At 47.8% G+C, this 13,740-nt stretch overlaps 1 protein-coding gene across 2 annotated transcripts in view; it reads right to left on the bottom strand.

The window, feature by feature from the left end:
* The window catches only part of DYRK1A (dual specificity tyrosine phosphorylation regulated kinase 1A), a 700,909-nt gene that overhangs the window by 557,768 nt on the left and 129,401 nt on the right, over positions 1–13,740 (bottom strand). The window lies entirely within an intron of this gene.

The following is a 13,740-nucleotide window of genomic DNA, read 5'->3' as shown; positions in this document are numbered from 1 at the left end:
ACACCATTTGTCAGGGTAGCAGAAGCTTCCATAGACTTCAAAGAGTACATAAATGCCAACTGGAAGTTCGGTCTTGGACAAGGAGCAGCAGGTCATATTCGAAAGAGTGACTCAAGGTGAAATGGTACGCTTAAGCACTACTTGGGCTCTCTCAACTGCAGGGGCATTAACAAAAAGCTGGTCACCCATGCCTTTAAAATACATAAGATCAACATAGGAGACAACTCACCTTGGGTCAAGACAGTACAAATGCTCTTCCCCCTTGGAAGAAGGAAAAGAAAGATGGAACAGTTACTCACTTGTAATCTAATCTTGCTTCAGGGAAATCTTCATTGATATTATAAGAACTGCGGTGTGCCGCCCATATGCTGCATCCAAAGCAATTTTAAAAAGATCAACGCATGTGTTCACTTTTTATTTGAAAAGCCAAATCTTTTCATTTAAAACAATTTAGCAGTCCAATAAAAAGGCTACTTAAGCCAATTCCATTTATTTTCTTTAAAAACCAGAAGCCAATTTAAAAGTAAAGTTACCCAAAAAACTAGGAGTGAAGAAAATTACCATTTTGCAAACCTTTTTAAAGGCATAAAGGGACAATTAGGACAGTGCAGCCATAAAACGATGGAATACTGACATTGCAGCTTTAAGGAATTCCAGGTCTTCATTATCTCATCATGCTCTCGATTGATTAACAAAGAAATTAAAGACTACTTTAGAGAGAAAATCCAGGTGTGTAAGCAGGACCACTTAGTTATAATGAAACAGTCTTTGGTGCACGCAACATAAAGCTTGAAATATAATAACCGTTTATGCATACGTGATATCAGCAAGAAGAACAAGTTCCTCACCTCCTGTAACGCTACTTTTGGTGGACACGAACCAGAGATTCCTCAGCTTTAGACTATCCCAACTAAACTTGATCCAGAGAACTGCAATACCAGAGCACCCATGGGCTACCTGGCAGCGTTCAGCACAGACACCCACCCAGAAGTGAGGGAGCAGAGAAGCTTTAAGCGACACCCCTGGGCGGATGTGAGTATCTCTTCTTTTGCCCTTTCTGCATACTTTGATGCAGGGATTTACACAACAACTTGACCAGTTAGACCAAGTTCTTCTGCACACACCAATTTCAAAATCTCCTCTATTTGAAAGCAAACTCTCCTGTGAAGGTGTGCACAATTTCTGTACACTCTTAAAGAATATTCTAATGACCATATGAAATGCGTTCAAAAGCCAGACTGCCAAGTTAAAGAATGGAAGGTTTAAACGAACTACCTGGATTCTGTACTTTAGAATGAGATCTGATCAGCACAGCAACCTCCTTTGCAGACATCCATACAGATAAGGCAGATCTGTGACCATAACTACCATGGCCTCTATGGTGCTATAAGGATATGCTGGCCCTGAAGTAGACCAGTTTGACAGAGTGTGGATTCAGGGTAAAAGCACAATGTTCCCTGCCCAGGTCATCTAGATCAGAGATCTTCATACTGGGTGTGTGTGCCACCCTTTGGGTCCATAGTGGCGTTTCGTGGAAAACGCAAATGCTTCAGTAAATACTTGTAACCTATGACATACTTTTTGTTTTGGATTTTCACAGGACGTCAGCATCTGTATGAAACTGTTGAAGTGCATACCAAAAGCACTGCAACTGTGTTACTGAACCCCTATGGTGATGGGGTCAAAGACATGGCTAAAAGCAAAACCTATTCTACTATTTTGTTGTTTTTATACCTTCACAGCAACTGAAATAATGTGTAACTCCTTCAATGAAAAAATGCAGATAACACTAATTGGTGGAAAAAACACTCATACATTATGAAATGTCAGATGGTCAATCTGAACACTAGAAATATCTGTCTGTGGGGGCGTGGCTAAGGCGGCTGTAATGGCGGACGCGGCTTAGTAGAGCTCCGTCCAGCCGCTTCACTTCTCCGCCAATTATCCTGTCTTCCCCCCAAGCCTGTGCCCATCCCGCGGCAGTGAGGGGCGGCGGAAGGTGTCCGACCGGCGTGGTGTTCGTCTGGGCCACGTCGGAGCCATAGTTCGGAGGTGGAGCGGCCTATACCGGCGGTTGAAGCCGGGACCTCAATTTTGACGACGCCCGAGGAGTGGGCGAGCTGCCGGCAGACGGCGAGAAGGGACAGCGGGGCGGCCCGGCCCCCTCCCGAGACACAGACATCAGCGAGGGGCTGCAGGCGGAGTGTTGTCGGGCCCGGCGCTGCGCCTGAGGGACCGCGCTGACCGACTGGCTGCTGGAGGCGGCGGATACCCTGGGAGAGGCCTGAGCCCGGAGACGCGACCCCGGTGGTGAGTGTGCACTGGGGGCGCGCAGCGGCAGGTGTGCGGAGCGCAGGGGAGCACGTGGTGGACCCGGCGGTCAGGTCGGACCGCGGCTGACCAGATCCTTAAGGCACGAGTAAGCAGTCCTTGACCCGAGGTGCATTGGTTGGCGCCCAATTAGCCACGGCAGTGGCCTACGACTCGGCGGTTGTATCGAGCCGCGGCGTGCCCCCCTCCCCCCTGGGGTGCCCCCTCGCAACAAAGCAGAGATCCAGGGCATTGGGTGCGCGGGGCGGTACGCCACCCACGACGATGACCATTATTGACCGCATGGGGCTGCCCGGGGCCTGGCGATTGCGCTGCTGTACCCTGATTGCGGGCTGGTGGAACTGAATGGAGGCTTGGGGTGAGTCGTGGAGATCTCCGGGGCCCGTATAGCACGGCGGAGGCTTGCTGCTTGGCCCGGCACGCAGTGCCGTGGATTACCTGGCCGTCTATGCCCGGTACATCACCGAGGGATTAACCAGTGGGCCTACCGGCGGGTGGCTGACGGAGGGCCCCTCAGGCCGCGATGGAGAAACCTAGTGGGTAGCGAGTGGAACTTTTCTACCAGGCGGATCCCACTGGCTGTGGCTCAAATCAGGCTCTCTTACTGACCCCTGTCGAGCAAGGCTATTGGTGGCAGTTGCAGATATAGTTAACCCGGAAGTTAACAAAATTGCTAATATGTTCCTTCAGACCCCTATGATCCCACCTGAGTGGAAACAGGCAAAACTTCTCCCCTGCTGAAAAAACCCTCACTTAATCCCACAATCCCGGCTAGCTACCGTCCTATCTCACTTCTCCCGGCTGTGGCAAAGGTGTGTGAGAAAGCGGTCCATAAACAGCTCTGAGTTTGTTGATATCTCGGGCGCCCCCCACCCTGTCAGCTTCAGGGCGTCTCACAGTACGGCGATTGCCTTGGTTGAGATGACGGAGGCTATTAGAGTGTCTTGATGCTGGCGGCAAAGCACCATTAGTGCTTTTATATCTCTCTGCTGCATTCGACAACGTGCCTCACCAACAACTTCTGGCACGGTTGTCTCGCATCGGCATCTCTGGGCAGGTATGGAAGTGGATTGAATCCTCCCTAGCCAATAGATCACAGCAAGTATGGTTGCCTCCTTTTTCTTCTACTCCTAGAAGTCAGAATAGGGGCGTCCCCCAGGGCTCTACACTGAAACTTCTTTTGTTCAATGTTTACATGACGCCCCTGGTCCACTTGGCAGAGGAGCTGGGTGCTAAGAACATAGCTTACGCTGACTATACCCAGCCCCTCTTTACATGGAACAAAACTGTCTCCTCTCAGACCATTGCTAAGAATGGTCTTGCTGAGGTCTTTAAGTGGCTAGCAAAGGCCCAACTTAAGTGCAATGGAGAAATCTGAAGTGCTACTCTATGGTTCTTTTCCCCCACATTTCAGAAAGGACATTTGGCCTGTGGGCTATCCTATGCCTAGCTCTTCCGGGAGTCCAGCAAAAAATCTGGGGGTCTGGTTCGGTGAGGATTTGAGATTTCTGCCTCAGATTAACAAACTGGTGGGTGTGTGCTTTGGCACACTGAAACGACTAAAGAAGTTTCTGCCTCTTTTACCTAAAAGGGCTAAGGAAATGGTGACCCGCGCGATCATCCTGACAAGGTTAGATTATGCCAACGCCCTGTAGATTGGGCTCCCGGCATATCAGCAAAAAAAGTTAGATTGTCCAGAACATATCGGCTACTGCCTTGCTGGGTATGCCAGGTCGATCTAGTGCTAGTCAGAACCTTCGAGACATGCATTGGCTCCAGGTTGAGCAGAGGGTACGGTTCAAGGCTCTTACATTAGTCCATGGCGCCCTCCACAAGGTAGGGCCTCAATACCTTAGGAGACGTTCTCGTTCTATGAGCCGTCTCGACGTCTTTGTTCCACAAGCCACTGCCTTGCTGTGGTTCCTAGGTTCCGCCAGACTAGGTTAGGCGGTAGCTCTGTTTCCGTTAAAGCGGCAATGCCTTGGAATGCAATACCCTTTGAATTACGAAATATTGAGAGCCTCAGGGTGTTTAAAAAACAGCTAAAAACCTGGTTATTTAAGTAATCTTTTGTTAGGCCATTTCTTTTTCCTTCTCTACCATTTGGCTTTCACGCCGAGACATTTCCGAGTAGCCGTGTGCGTTATAAATGGAGACTTACATAACACTGTAGGAATCTGTGTTCACCCTCATGGTCACAAGTTCAAATCCCAGCAGACCTGCTCAGCCTTTCATCCTTCTGAGGTACGATAAAATAAGCACCACTGAGTTGGCTAACAAACACCTGTTATTCAGCATCGAGATACCCTTGGGTGAACATGCGTCTTCAAAATAAACATTATTTATTTTATGCAGGATGAGAGGCTCGACCCCAATTAATGGGAATAGTGCTTTCTTTGTTTATTTCTTTTTTTATTTAAGTATTTGCTATTGTGCTACTAAAAAGGTATCAATGAAATTAGGTCAAAAGCCCTAGCACTCAACCTTACCTTTTCCCACTCCCCCAAAATCTTTTCATAAAGTTTTAGAGCGGTGCCCCAACTTTAAAACATTTTGGGGGTGGCGTGGCCAAGATGGAGAGTGGGAAGACATGCTTTCATCGTCTCCCCACTCCCAGTGGTCTGCAGCGACCGTAGCCCATCCTCAGAGCACCCATGAGACAGAGCCAGTGAAGGGTGAGAGCACTAAATAGACCAGACTTCGGAGTGGGTCCGCCATCCCGGGAGGCAGGCAGTTGACAAGGAGAGACATGGACCAGTCACGAGCAATGGCGGGAACAGCCTGGAACACATCATAACGTCCTTGCCTGGCCGAGGAAGACCTGCGGCTGATCGGGCTTACAAACGTCACCCTGGGACGAGGTAGCCCCTGGTAAGCGATGGTGGCCCGAAAAGGGTAGACATGGCAGGCACCTGCAAGGACGATTGAGACAGAGGTGAGCGAGTATGGAGGTGGGGCCCAAGAGCGGCGAGGCAGCACAGTGGCTCGGGACACAGAGGAAGAGAACCAGAGCCTGCGTCCAAATAGAGGCTGGGGAGCACCCGAGGAGTGGTGAACTAGGGAGACCCAGGGCACCACGCTGAACCTAATCCACAAAACTGAAGGAACCCAGTTGACGCAGTGAGGAAGAGGCCCCGAGGCAGTCTCTCCCATTTGCAGGGAAGGTCTGCACGGACTGTATAGTGACAGAGAGGGAAGCCCTGTAAAACCGCACCCGGCACACTATACAAAGTCTGCAGGGGCCCAGAGTGAGTGCCAACCAGAGCAGCCTGCTCTGGAGCGGGTGTATCAACCCAGGTGATAGGTGGCTGATGGAGTCGGGCACAGACGCATGGCTGACGTTGGGAGAAGACTGTGCAACTGGCCGGGCACGGTACCCTGATGCAAGCAGACAACAGCAGAAAAGATGGGCGTCGGAGGAACCCGAGAGCAGAGGGGCTCCGCAGTGGCCCACCCGATAGAGGGGCAAGGCAAGGAACGAGGTCTGGAGCCGAGGCCCATAGGGAGGTAGGAGCGGGCACCAGAACAAAGGAATTGAGAGGTTGGAGGCACCATGTCTGGTTTGACCCACGTGATCAGTGGTCCCACGTACCTGCCACAGGAGGGAGTCCCGATGAGAAATGGCCTTGCGACAGCAATTTCTATTCCAACAAGAAGCCTGAAGAGTCCCACAGAGAGGTCTAAGAGGAATAAGTGAGACAAAACTCACTGCGCCATTCACAAAGCTTGTAGGAGCTAAGCGAGTGGTTAATAGAGAGAGCCCAGAGGTGAGTGGGCCTGAAAAGATGACCCCCAGACACAAGATGAGAAGCCAGGGTGCACCACGGCGCACGCCAGTAGCTCACGGACAAAAAGGAGAAAAAATTTGAATCAAGGGCGTGCCATCCCAGGTGAAGGACTCCGACATCAATCCCTACCTGAGAGATCTCTTCAGCTATTTTTTGGAGGCCACACAAGGAACGAAGATAAAAATAGACTGAGCACAGAGTTGGCACCCACTGACGTCAGACAGCCCCACCACCAGATATTCTGGCATATCTTCCGACTTTTCAACTGAAGGGGCTGATTCTATGGAAGGCGTGGGAGCGATAACACCCAACATTTCAAGGCCACAATCCCTCTTTATACAAGACTTGGCTATGATTATCTTGCAGAAATGGATAGTATATTGACCAGCAACTTCGCACCTGCGGAACCTGGGAATTGCATTGTGCATGCGGGGGCCCTGCAAGGGAGAATTCAGTGGCAGAGGAGTCGCCGCCAAACAGAGAGCTAGGTGAAACTTGATCCTGCTGCAATTGCGATGGAGCACCAGGCACCCTGGAATCGCGGTCTATTGAGTAGAAGATGAGCAGACGTGTGAGATCTCTGGGCCGATGTAAGAGTTTATAGCAGGGTCTGACAAGCAGCGGGTGGAGACTCTCTGTGAGATGGGAGGGAATGCGAGGGCCACAACATGCACCCAACAACTGAGGATTTGTGGACTCAACCTACGCGTCCTGGACTCAAATGGATTATATTAAGTTATACATTTAGTTTGTTGCTAATTTTCTTGGGGACCAGTGCACATGTTAGCGAGCTGTGGAAAGGAGGGAATGTACACCACGGGGAGGTTGGGAGAAGAGGTTAAGGAGAGCGAGGTGGGGTATCTGATAAAGAGGACCCTAGAAAACAGTACTCTCACATCTGACATGACATCGCATGTAATTTAGGTCTTATCGCTCAATGCATAGGGTCTCAATTAACCCTCTTAAGAGGTGAGCTATGCTTTCATACCTGAAAAACTCAGAGGCGAATATATGCCTCCTTCAAAAGACCCACCCGAGCAAGGATTGGCATGGTCTCCAATCTCGAGTATTGCCACACCAACTCTTTTCTTCTACCTCCGATAAAAAACCAGGGGAGGCAATCCTGGTTGCTAGATGATTCAGGGGGAAGTTGGCCTCTAAAGTAGCAGAGGTGAAGGATAGGCTTCTAGCCCACACATTTGTGGACACTGTGATGGTGGATTCTATTTATGCTCCCAACACATGACCGGAACAATTCATGCAGGCTACGAAGTTATGGCCACACAGACACGTATGACATTAATAGGGGGAGAACTCAACCTTGTATCAGACAGTGACAAGGATCGGTCTTGCAGCCGGTCAGGCCAATAGGAGGCATGTCGCAAGGAAGGAGTAAATGGCTACACAAGTTGGGGTTAATGGATCTTTGGAGGGAGGCCAATCCCCATTCTACTCAGTATACATACTTCTGTCATGCCAGCAAAACCTATGCACACCTCGATGGTCTATTGGGGACTAGGGAGATATGTAACATCCTGGGAGACGTGAAGATGGTGCCGGCAGTGCTTTACGAACACGATGCAGTGACCCTTATGTTAAATTTTTACCTCAAGAGGAAACACTTCGGGCCTGGAGAGTAATAGAGACCTTGCTCCTTCATCCCGCAGTAACAGCTCGCAACCGTTATATACACCTACACAACACTTCTGACATTGCTAGATCCACACTATGGGAGGCATTAAAAACAGTGGTGAGAGGGGATTTCATAGCAATATCTGCCACCGGTAAAACTCGCAAAGAAAAGAGGAGCCAATTAACGTCTCAGGTCGGGGAACATGAAAGCGTACATAGCCGCACAAGGGTTCCCAGAGTTGGCGCCAACTTTGGACAGCTGGTAAATGATGAAAATATAAGAAAAGAATTCTGGGGTTTCTATGCAGATCTATATGCAAAACACGACCTAGATGCACAAAAAATAGCCTCATACTTAGAGGGGGCGAACACCCACCCCCCTCCACCGACTCACCACGGACCAAGCAAACTCTCTGGATGCGACCATCAGGATCGAGTAGGTCATTGCAGCGATCTCCCGTCTTAAGTACTTTAAATCCCCAGGTCCAGATTGCTTCCCAGCAAGTTTCTAAAAAACATTCTTCCAGATTGTAGCACAAGTTACTTACCTTCGGTAACGATATATCTGTAAGAAACATTAGTTAGTGTTAGATTCCTTACCTTAGAATATCCCCAGGTGTCAGACTGGATCCGGAAAGTTTTCGTCAGCAGTACCTTTGCGCGTCACTAGGCGTCGAGATCGCCGGGATGACGTCGTCCGAGTACTTAGACGCCGCCCTCGAGCGCTGACGTCCGTTCTGTACATACCTTTCCGCGCAAGTAACGCAGAGCCATGATAGAAACCGACACTGGTGCCATGAAAGTAGGGTCCTGAAAGGGATGTCCTTAACCCTAGATATCGGTTCGCAGAACGGGGAGGATGGGTGGGGCGGTAAGGAATCTAATACTTACTACTGTATCTTACAGATATATCGTTGCTAAAGGTAAGAAACATGTGCATCTGAAAGAAACACGTTAGTGTTATATTTCTTACCTTAGAATAGATACCCCAGCAATACCAACCCCGGTGGTGGGTCTGCAAACCAAGATCACACCAGAAAGTCCTGGAGAACAGAACGGCCGAAAAAGCCATCTCTCCGGACTTGGCAGTGCAGGCAGTAGTGCCTAGCAAACGTTTGCAGCGAGGCCCACATAGCTGCCTGACAGATGTCATGTAAGGGGATTCCCCAACCCAGTGCAGTGGTAGCCGCCATGGCCAGAGTGGAATCTCATCAACAAGGCACATCATACAGACATGGAGTCCCGCCTCCTAACGGTGGATGACAAAAAGAAGCTCGACCGTGTGCATTGGCAGTAACTGGAACAGACCCTCTCCCATTTTGATATAGGAGACCGCTATCGGGTCTGGGTGGCAAGCTGCTACAGCACGCCTATGGGTACAGTCAGGGTGAACGGCACTATGTCACACCCCTTTCCCATAAGCTCAGGAGCAAGATGTGGAGCCTCTAGCTCAGCGGATTAGGGATCCAAAGATCAGTGGCATCCACTTTGGGGTAGAGAGACACGAGGTTAGCCTATATGCGGCGGATATCCTGTCCTCATAAGACAAATAGGACACATCCGTACCAGCCTTCCTCAGGTAATTTACCAATTTCGGTTTGGCCTCAGGGATTCAAATAAACATTGGTAAATCCCAGGCACTCGCACTGTCCGCCACACACGAGCGACTAACAGCTCACGTGTGAGTCCCCCACCCCCTGAGAGGGATTCTACTTACAATGCAGAGAGAACTACATCGGTTGGTGTGATTGAGGGCCCGGCCACATATGAGGCTGGAATGGAGATATCTAAGCCCAGACGAAGGGGGCCTAGAGATTCCAAACCTACAGCGATACTGCCAAGCGACGCAGATGAGATCTGCTGCAATGGAGTAAGGAAGCCGAAAAACAATGGCTATTCCAGGATAGGGCGATCGCAAAGCTTTCCTTATGGAAAGTAGTTTCTTAAGAGACAGGATGAACCACAAAGCCTTAAAAAATTCCCCATCACGAAGACCGTAATGGCAGTGTGAGACAGCATAGTACTTACTTCATTCGCTTCCCCTATGACCTTTGTTTGAGAACTGGGATTTCACCCGGGCCTTGAGAACGGGAGCATTTAAGGCATGGCATCAGATGCCATGCCGGCCAGCAGGCCAAATGTTTGATGTAGGCAGAATTTTTTCCTTCCCACAACTGCGTGAAAATTATAAACTGCCAGAGAGTGAATGATTACGCTACCTTCAGGTGCGGCACTGGCTGTTGCATCCCTCTAATCTCGCCACAGTTAGCAGACAGCTAACCAGATACGAGACATGGCTGGTTACAAAAACCACAAACAGATGACTGCTCTCTGAACTCTACGTATTACTCCATCAGCCTACCTCTAGATAACCCACACCTAGTCAACAGTGGTGGGCAAAGGGAGGGAGTTGTCTGCTAAGGAAGGGGGGGAGATTTACTATAGAGCCAGGCATACAGCCCAGAAAACACCTAGTATAGAGGCGGCCACCAAGACAGCTACCGACTTGTACCAGACCCCAGTATGCCTCAATAAAGGGAATCTGGAGCGCAGTCCTAGTTGTCGGCGTGGATGCAGATCAGCAGGCATGCTCGTACACCAGTAGATCTCATTACAATCGGAGGATAAATAGATATGTCCTACCGCACCACAGCAGACATACACTAGATTTCACTTAAGTACTAGGGTGAGGGAGGGAGTTTTGGTCTGTTCTTAGTTTATTTTGAATGGAAAAACCCACTTGAGTAGCGCAGCAACGCTCCATATCGGGATTGGTGGGTACACAGAGAGCTGTAAGTCGCATATAATTCTAAGCTTTATTATGTGTGAAAAAAAAAAAGATTTAAACTAGGAAACATTTTAGGTAGGAGAGCTCACAGCAAAATAAATTGAAACAAAAAGATCTAAAGGGCATTTGTATCGGAGATGCAGCCGGGTATTGTTTGTGGTCTGCTTATGCGAGAGATCTACCTGAAGAAAACCCCAGTTACAGAATATTTTGTGCAGAATAGTCATTTAGAATCCACAAATGGTTTTCTTGCAAGGCCATGCAAGTGCATTTGAGCAACAGAAAGTTGAACCGTGCTAATTCTCAAGTTCGTAGCTGTAAGCCACTTTCAGATTGACAGAACTTCCTATGGCAGTTCTCTGGATCATGTCTTCCTTTGATTTCCAAGTAGTGCATGGATGTTATATTGTCATTCAGAACAAGAAGAGTATGTCTTGACAGCAGGATGGAACGCCTTAACAAGTGGTTTTACAGCTCTCGGGGCTGGAAATTGTAATGATAGATAATATCCTTGCAAGACTGTTTCTTGAATCTGGAGATGCTCCATATGGGCATCTCAACCAGTTGGGGAGGCTCCTCCACAATCATCTGGACTGAGACATTATGATGGAAAGATTCTGTAGTTTCCTTCACCATCAAACAGATTGGCCTTATGAGGAGCGAGGATAGGTTTGTCCTCCCATCTGACAGCATTTAACAACCACTGATACTCTGCACACTGCTGCAAACGTTTTCTGTGAAGGCAAACCCATAGAACCAAGATGATAGATGCCACTGAACCCAGGTGAGATTAAATCTGCATTGGAGAACGATAAAATTCGTCCTTAGAAGGTTGTGACACACATGACGGATAGCTAATAGTGTCACATCTTTAGGACATACCTTTGCTTTTAGTATGTGCAACACCAATGCCAGGTGGTTTATGGATTGTACTGGAGTAGATGCTACATTTCTCAGATGGACATACAAGCCTAGGCAATGCAGACCAGAGACTAATCGGGAAATGATTTAGCGCCCAAGGCCTCCACCAATTTGAGGGCTCCTCGCAGCAGGACGCACGAAGCATGCAAAAGCCCAGCTCTGTAAGCCTGTACCCACCTGCTGGTGGCTCCAGACAAACTACGACCACAACGCTTGCATGACCACCTATCCTCTCTTTCATGACGGTCTGCACTACAAACTCACCTGTGGCCTGACTGCTGCAGGTGATACGCTGAAGACCAGTCTCCTCTACTGCTGTGCTCCTGCTACAGGCCAAGACTAACTCCAGTTGTGGCAGAGTCTTGGACCTCCAAACATCTTCATCAAGCCAGTGAAGAAGACCTCCAGCCTTTCAGGTAGCGTGGTCATCAGAAACTCCCCGACTGAGTCCTCATTCCAGCAACCGCGACTTCTAGGTTGGTGGTGCTTCCATAGAACCCAAGTGACCTGTTGCTGTTGACCTCAATGGTAAGGAAGTTGGGGGTCTACTGAACTTTAATGAAGCCCATACTTCTCCATTGCTTTCTGCACCAACCACAACGAGGCGTAGATACTAAAAGTTTTGCATACTTTGAACTGCATTATTTTTATTCCAATTCCTAAAGTCTACAGTGTATTTATTGAAGTACTTTGCACTTTACAAAGTATATTCCGATTTGAAGTCTTGCTTTATCTATATGGATAGAGATATCTATACATCTATACATCTATATATCTAATATCTATATATCTAATATCTATATATCTAATATCTATATATCTATATATCTATATATCTATATATCTATATATCTATATATCTATATATCTATATATCTATATATCTATATATCTAATATCTATATATCTAATATCTATATATCTAATATCTATATATCTAATATCTATATATCTAATATCTATATATCTATATAGATATTCTTCATCAATAGAAACACCGCACGCCTCAAGTCTTCCTCCTTAGATTAAGTTTTATTCAGCACAATTATCACCATATCCGACCACCTACGTTTCTTGCCTATTTTAGTGATATTTCAATCGGGAATCGATGACATGTTTATGTTATTACATTTAGTTTCTTATCATTAGGAGACCCATAAGACATTTCGCAATAGAGACGATAATATATATTCAATAATGGGTAAAGCATAATATTTGAATCAGATATATTGTTACAAAACTCTTAGGTTTACTCTCAATGGGTGTTCCAAAGAAGCAATTGCTGCTGGCCTTGCCGGCACCATTTCTGCCACAAATTCTGCCCCAGTGGACTTTTTATATTCTTTTGTAACTTTTTTTCACCCAAATCAGGGTTCAGTATAACCACACAATTCTACCTCAGTGGGCTAATTCCTTGGTGCAACCCCTTAATATTAGTACCACGTGATATTGGCAACAGTGACAATTTCTTCAATAAATAATGCATTTGCTACTCCGAGGCTATTAGAGCACCATTCCACCCAAGTGGGTGATTTCATAAAAGTCAAAACCAAGCAGGAACTGAATGAGAATGACTAATCGCTCTACCCCTGCAAAGGCTGAGACTGTACTTGTTCAGGTCCACTTCTTGTTTCAAACAGACCAGACTTCTCCAATGGGTGATGCAATAGAAAGGCGAAAATCACAAACTGCTAAGGTTGTCCATCTTCCTTCAGGGAATGGACTTTTGAAGGGGTACACACACCTGGCACTGCCCATGCCAACACAGATGCTGTTTCCAGGTTCTTCCACTTAGACAATGAAGACTCTCTAGGGAAAGGTTACCCAGACAAGGTAGAATTGCCAGCGCAGACTGCAGGTCCAAGTGCAGGACAAAACTAAAGAATCAACATAGCACACAAGCCCTGTGTACCATGTCACTGATACACTGCTTGAAGTATAGGTAAGTCACCCCTTTGGAAGGCCTTATTTTGCCCTAAGGCAGGGTGCCCTATAGATCAGGTGTGGACAACCACGCATGAGCAGGGGTGCCCCTATAATGTGAAGTCCATTCTGGGCTATATTAAGTGCGCAGGGAAGGCATAAGGAGTAAATGGGCTGGATACCCATCCACACGAGTCTCACAGCTACATGGCAGCTTCACTGAAGGTAAGGATGTTTGGTACCAAACATCTAGTAATTAATCCTAGCCAACCTTAGGTTTGGATCCATAATTAATTTCACAACCGGGGATTCTTCTAGAGGATTCCCTGAAACAGGCTGACAACTGGTTCTGGTCAG

This window comes from Lissotriton vulgaris, chromosome 8 (assembly GCF_964263255.1).
Source record: "Lissotriton vulgaris chromosome 8, aLisVul1.2, whole genome shotgun sequence".
In the NCBI taxonomy this organism is placed as follows: domain Eukaryota; kingdom Metazoa; phylum Chordata; class Amphibia; order Caudata; family Salamandridae; genus Lissotriton; species Lissotriton vulgaris.
Note: the sequence above shows the minus strand (reverse complement) of the source record. Positions and strands in the feature narration are given on the sequence as shown.